Source organism: Cavia porcellus, unplaced genomic scaffold, assembly GCF_034190915.1.
Source record: "Cavia porcellus strain 051 isolate PalLab524CR breed Dunkin Hartley unplaced genomic scaffold, mCavPor4.1 scaffold_2, whole genome shotgun sequence".
Lineage (NCBI taxonomy): Eukaryota > Metazoa > Chordata > Mammalia > Rodentia > Caviidae > Cavia > Cavia porcellus.
In genome coordinates this window covers 47,694,458-47,701,681 of record NW_026947485.1, presented here as the reverse complement: position 1 = coordinate 47,701,681, position 7,224 = coordinate 47,694,458, and the positions used below count along the sequence as shown (strand labels likewise).

At 36.3% G+C, this 7,224-nt stretch overlaps 1 pseudogene; it reads left to right on the top strand.

Moving 5' to 3' along the window:
- Positions 1-4,828: 4,828 nt before the first annotated feature.
- Positions 4,829-6,694, top strand: LOC100734090 (ezrin-like; annotated as a pseudogene).
- Positions 6,695-7,224: the final 530 nt, after the last annotated feature.

Sequence of the window (7,224 nt, the reverse complement as noted above, 5' to 3'; positions counted from 1 at the left end):
TGAAAACAAAGTAAGATTTTTCTGTTCTACAGTACTTCAAAATCCACATTTTTCAAATGTATTATTGGCATACGTTTTTAGGGACAGTTGGAAATATCTATTAGTGCTAAATCGGAGGTAGTGCCACTATTTTGTGACATTTTAAATTCCTAAAATTAACAGTAACTTTTTATCCCCATAAGGCTGTATTAATGGCCAAAGACAGAGCTTCATGAGAATGCTGTTTGTTTAATGAGGTCTTCTGCTGAATGATATTGTATATCTTATATATTCTATGCTTCCTCCTATATTGATGAATGTTTACAGTGTAGTCTGTGTTAGATACATCAAGATTTCTTTTAATTTAACCTATTTCACATATTTGCTAAATTTTATCTATTCCTTTTTTCAACATTTTTCTTCAGATAATTGCCTTCCGATAATATATTTATAAATTGGAGTGTTTACAACTTTACATTTCCTTAATAACTATTTAAAGTTGTCTCTGTCTTTACTTTCCCTGGTTATACTTCTTTAGAAAACCTTATTTCATTCTGAAAAACTCTTTTGCTCTACATTTTTTGTTATTTTGGAACCAATAATACATATTTATTTTGGCTTTCTTCTTTATGGTATTTAGACTTATGCATAACTGCTATGGCTGTTTGTAGACAATTGTCCTCTGATGTGATCAAAGTCTGGCATGTCTGCTTTGGTAGGTCCAAGATTTCCTAAAGGGAGAGTCAGGATGATTTCTAGAAGGCTTTGAATGCCCTGTGTTTTACTCTTTCTCTTGTATATTTCTGTTTATGTGGTGGTGATGGTGGTAGTTTGGTTTTCTTTTGATTTGGTTTTGGGTTCCAATTCATGATCCTTAATTTTCCACTAAGGTTTTCATATCTTTTTTTCTGATTATCGGAATTTTTTATAGGTTTCTATGCATTCTATATGGAGTTTCTATATGTAAGTGGCATAAAATGCCTTGATGAAGGGTATTTTCTTGTTTTCATTCCATTTTAGGCTATTGAATAGTTTCTCATTCAATTATATCCAAATATGCTTTCATATCACATATAAATAATATACATGTTGAGATTTTAGGAATACCCCTATCTAATATGCATTTCAACATAATTTTTCCCTGTATTTCCTAAGAGGTAATTGTGAAATAAATGGATCTACATGCACAAACACACACACACACACATGCACGCACACAAACACGTCTATGAATGTGTAGACACACATACATATATATATTTATTTATATTTAAAGAGCAAAATATCCATTGTGTACCATGTTTTCAGTCATTCGGAAGGCATCTGTTATTTCCTCAGTTTTTTTTTTTTTTTTTCTTTTTCTATAGTAAGTAGAATGCTATACAGTTTAGTTTTACTCTTTGATGGTACAGTTCTTATTGTTTTCACTTTAATTTCTTCCTTCTACACAGATTCTTTGTATCTTTGTTGTACTAATTAGTATATTAATTAAATCTTCCTAATTTGTTTATTAATGGATTTTATTGATTCCTTAGAATAGCCTTATAACAAACCTAGCTGTCAGTTTCCATTTTTTAAACATTTCAGAAGAAACTTGGTATTGATTTTATTCAGAACCATAGATTTTAATTTTTAACTCTATTTATCATCTTTAGACTTAGGGATTTTTTCTGCTAAAAAGTTAGTGTATTTAAAATAGTGAGTAGGAGCCATGACTGTCGACTTTCTGCTTTTTGTGTTGCCCTTCCTCATATTTTGTATATCTACCCTAAGGAATGTTATGCTCTTACGACATGTTTTAGGGATTCCTTCTCTTTTAGAATTTTTGTTTTCAAATCACTTTTCTAGCTGACAGAGACCCAATATCATCATGTTTTTTCCCAGATAGAAAATTCATAAAACTAAGACCATGTGGATTATTATAATTTTCTATATTTTGGTTACACTCTCTACTGTACTTTTCTGTTCATCAGCACTGTTGATTTCTAGGTTTAGAGTTAAGATGCCAAAATGTAAATAGTACAAATAAGTGCTACTGGTGGCAAGCAAAGATTTGTTTAGCACAACACTTACGTTATTGTCATTCAACAATTTGAGAATGTGAACCAAGGAAGATGAAGGGCATTAGGAAAGCTCTCATATCAGAAATGGGCAGAGTCTCACCCTGAATTACAGCCAGTTGTTAATACAGTAGATATATCAACCAGTTCCAGGTACTAAATTTATTTTCCTACTCTAAAAAGGACACTAGAATTGTTTTGCTGCTAGAGTGTTATCATCTAGCGAATCTGATTATTTGGGCTAGAGAAAGGGAAAGAAACCTAGATGTTCAAAGTTCAGAGGCCCCATAACTAGCCCCATAAAAATAAAATTTTCATTAAGGAGCTAAGGGATTGGGGCTGGGGATTTAGCTCAGCGGCATAAGCGCCTGCCTTGCAAGCAGGCAGTCCTGAGTTTGAGTTTGATCCCTGGTACCGATAAAAAGGAAAAAGACAAAAAAAAAAAAAAAAAAAAAAAAAAAAAAAAGGAGCTAAGGGATTTCAGGAAGCACCCATTGTTGCATAGATCCTTATTATTGCTCCCTTTCAAATGCAAATATCTTGTTTATGTTACAGATAAGGTAAAAAAAAAAAAAAAAAAACTTGTTTTCCATCCTTTAAATGTTCTCAAAAAAGTGTTCAAAAGCAAGTTTTAAATAAATATGTTTATTACATTTGTAGAGGGGGAAAAATGGGTTTCCACATTGACAAAGGAAAGTGACAATATTACTGAACAAGTTCGTATTTTAGGGCACAAGGAAAAAAGTCTTATGCATGTTCATGCAAATTATACACATTGCACATATATAATGTTTAGCTATGGGAAATAACATAAAAATCACACAATTTTCCCAATGCTCATACCTTTTTCACAAACAATCTTGTATTTTAGGGATCCAACTTTTCCATTTCAAAACCAATATATTATACTGTCTCCTTTTCAGTTTCTAAGTTTAATTAAATATTTTGATTCCCAGTAAGATTTAAAATCATTTAGTCAGGTTTATTTGGGAAATGTTCAAGTGTTTTTGCCCATTTTTTTCTATCTTTGTGTGTATGTGTGTGTGTCTGTCTGTCTGTTTTGTTCATGAGGTGGGTAAAAATCCTTTGTTGTAATTCAACTAGTATAGATTCTTCAAATTAATCAGATTTTTAAAAATACATCTTTTGAATATGGGAGCTTGTTTTATTTCACAGCAAGGATAACCTGACAAACATTTCTGTGGACTCGTAAGACATATGTCTTATGAGCTGTTAGGTTCAGTATCTGGATATATAAATTATGTCTTGTTTTTAATTTATTGTTGAATATTACATGTAATTACTGATTTTTTGATTTGTTGTTTTTTACACTAGATATTTTCAACATTTTAAAGTATGAATAAGAATTAAAAACTGGTGTTTTGCTTTCAATTTTTGTCGAAATTTCAATTAAAGTTTATATTTTGTGTTTGTGTGGTTCTATATTTATTTTCATTTATTCAGTTGTAGGAATTGTTCTTAATTTGCAACGTGCATACTTCTAATAATATACTACTTAGCTTGAGTTTAAATAAGCCATCTCATTATTTGTTTTCTGTTTTACCATCTCTTTAGTCTTGTCATCTTATCTTGAACAACTCTAATATCTTATCTTGAAACTCTAACATTAATAGTAATAATATGTATGACACCGTATAGACTAAATATGACAATGCGTAGGAGTTGTTTGGCAAAATTTCTTACTCATTTAGTGTTCAGAGCAATATTATGACATGCACAATATTAACCATGTTAGAGATTCCATACGAAAAACTAAAAATGCTTCAGAGATGGATGGCACTGACGACTGGATGGTGGCACAACAATCTGAATGCACTTGTTATGGCAGGAGTATATACTTAAAAGTAGATAAAATGAATTGGGTGTTGTGGTCCATTTCTACAATCTTAGCATTCTAGGATGATAAATCAGGAAGACAGAAAATTTAAGCCCTGCCTTGGCAACTTAGTGATTTAGCAAGGCCCTGTCTCAAAATAAGAAGTAAAACAGGGCTAATGATACAGTTCAGTTTGGAGGAAATGGGTTCAAACCCCAATACCACCATAATAAATGTATAAAATGGTAAACTCTGTTATATATACTCTATGAAACTAAAAAGTAGGCTAAATTACTAAGTTTCTAAATTGTGACCTACTAATTATTAAATAAGTAGCCTAAGTCTATAGAGCATGTATGTGTTAAATCTAGAATTTTATATCTCAGTCAAAATATATATTTTAAACTTGTTTTCTACTTTTATTCTACTTTATATCTGCTTTTAAGTAAATTGTAATAAAATACATTTAGTAAAAATTCATGCCACTTAAAATGACACAATTACTAATGAATGATTGAAACGCAGAAATGCTTTGCAAGAGGTCAATTTATACTGTATAATGAAAATATATCTGAATGACAACTTGAACTTTGACTAGATGTATATCCTTAGGAAAATTAATGTTCCAAGATCTAATATTCTGCATCCAGAAAATTCAGAAATCACTGGTACTAGTTACTATATAAATCTTACATAACAGTGAAGTTAAACAATTGACATTATCATATTTACATCAAATAAGAGGCACTACCTAAAGAGATTGATCGTAATAGTTGATGTTTAAATGTATGTTTAAATTTGTATTGAACTATGTTACCTAGTTAAGCAAGTAATTTAAAGGTTTAATTGTTTAAATTACTGCTATGTTTTTCTGGTATGTTTACCTCCTCCAGTAAATAGGACTATGTTTACTAAGAAATTAAAATTATATATAAAAATATTAAAGGAAGATATGGCCAGTGTGCAACTCACAAAACAGGGTGGAGCCGCCTACAGAAGAGTGGGAGCGGAGGTCACCAGAGCCTTCTCAGTTGCTGTTGCAGAGCTGAGTTTCCAGGAGATTGAGTCAGCCCACCAAGAACGAAAAATGTTGAAACAAAATCAATGTCTGATGTTGGATGCACTGCTGGAGTTTGCCATGTAGCCAAATACCACTGGAAAGTAGAGTTTTGATCAGGTAGTTAAGACTTATCGCCTCTGAGAGGTGTGGTACTTTGGCCTCCAGTATGCAGACAGCGAAGGATTTTCTCTCTGGTTGAAACTTGATAAAAATGTCTGCCTAGGAGGTCAGGAAAGAGAATTCCTCCAGTTCAAGTTCAGGGCCCAGTTCTGCCCTGAAGACATGACTGAGGAGCTCGCCTAGGACATCACATAGAAGCTGTTCTTCCTCCAGGTGAAGCAGGGGATTCTTTGTGCTAAGATCTTCTGGCCCCCTGAGACAGCAGTGCTCCTGGGGTCCTATGCTGTATAGGCCAGTTTTGGAGACTACAGCATGGAAGTGCACAAGTCTGGGTACCTCAGATCTGAGCAGCTAATTCCACAGAGAGTTATGGTCCAGCCCAAGCTTACAAGGGACCAGTGGGTGGCCCGGATCCAGGTGTGGCCCACAAAACACCATAGGATGCTCAAAGATAATGCTATGCTGGAGTACCTGAAGATTGCTCAGGACCTGGAAATGTATGGATTCAATTATTTTGAGATCAAATATAAGAAAGGAACAGACTTTTGGCTTGGAGTTGATGCCCTTGGATTAAACATTTATGAGAAAGACAATAAATTGACTCCAAAAGACTGGCTTTCCTTAGTGAAATCAGGAACATCTCTTTCAAAGACAAAATGTATGTCACTCAGCCCATGGATAGCAAAGCATCTGAGATTGTATTTTATGCCCTGCATCTGTCTGAGAGTTAAGTGGTTCCTGCAGCTCTGCATGGGAAGCACAAACTGGACACGCCCTGCAGGAAGCCAGACACCACTGAGGTGTAGCAGATGAAAGCTCAGGTTTGGGAAAAGAAGCACTAGTAGTTGGAGCTGAGCAGCTGGAGACAAGAACAGAAGAGAGACTGGTGAGAGGGAGAAAGAATAGATGCTGAGGGAGACGGCAGAGCTGATGCTACGGCTGTAGGACTATGAGGAGAAGATCAAGCAGGAAGAGAAAGAACGCTCCGACCAGATCCAGAGAACCCTCCAGTTGGAGGATGAGAGGTAACCAGCCCAGGAGGAGGCCAAGGACCTGGAGGCGGATCCTGTGGCTTCACTGCAGGCCAAGGTGAAGCTGGAAAGACCTGCGGTGGTTCAGATAGAGCCTGGAGCAGCTGACTATGGAGCTTACAGTCTCTACTGCCAAGATAGCCCTACTGGAGGAGGGATACAAGGAGGAAGAGGTGGAGGCGCTGCACAAGGCCAAAGAAGCCCAAGACGACCTGGTGGAGGTCAAAGAGGAGCTGCACCTGGTGATGGTGGCCCCACCATCCCTCCTGCTGCCTGTGTAGGAACCCGTGAGTTATCACACACAGGAGAGCCTACAGGAGGAGGGCGTGGAGCCCCTGGGCTATAGCACTGAGCTCTCCAGTAAGGGCATCCTGGACCACTGCCACCAGGAGGAGCGATGACCAAGACGAAGAAGAATGAGTGAGTTCAACGGCAGCTGCAGACTCTGAGCAAAGAGTTGTCCTAGGCCAGAGAGGAGAACAAGAGGACCCACAATGACATCATCCACAGAGACAACATGAGGTAAGGCCGGTACAAGTACAAGACTCTGTGCCAGATCCAGGAAGGCAACACCAAGCAGCGCATAGATCAGTTCAAGGTCATGTAGAGGCCAGGTCAGTGCCTATGGCACATGGCAGCGGGGCTCCGCTCAGAGGGGGCGGGCAACCTACGCATGGCTCTGTAATACTCTAAATCTAAAAACCCTGTCACCATGTCCCAGGTCCATTGAAGAGCAATTACACAGTGGAAGTACCCTGGGCTGCGCGCCACCCTGGTTATTATTCCCAGCTGTATCAGAGTGCCCAAAAGGCCTGATTTTTATAATTATCAAATCACTTCTTGTATCCTTGGAGCAGGACTGATGGAATTAAGATGCCCGTAAAATCCACGTACAACTTCAGGATCATTAAAGAAACTACATCATGGCTTACATCTGTGGAAAAAAAAAAAAAAAAAGTTACAAAATAGTCCAAATGTCAATAATTTCTCAATACAGAAATCAAACACAATAATATTAGCAAACACCTCATAGCTCAAGATTTTGAAAAAGCAGAGTTTACTTTGATAGAAATACTCATTGTACTTTTTAAACAAAAAATGTAAGAAATAATAGTAAAGCAATTTCAAAACAGACTC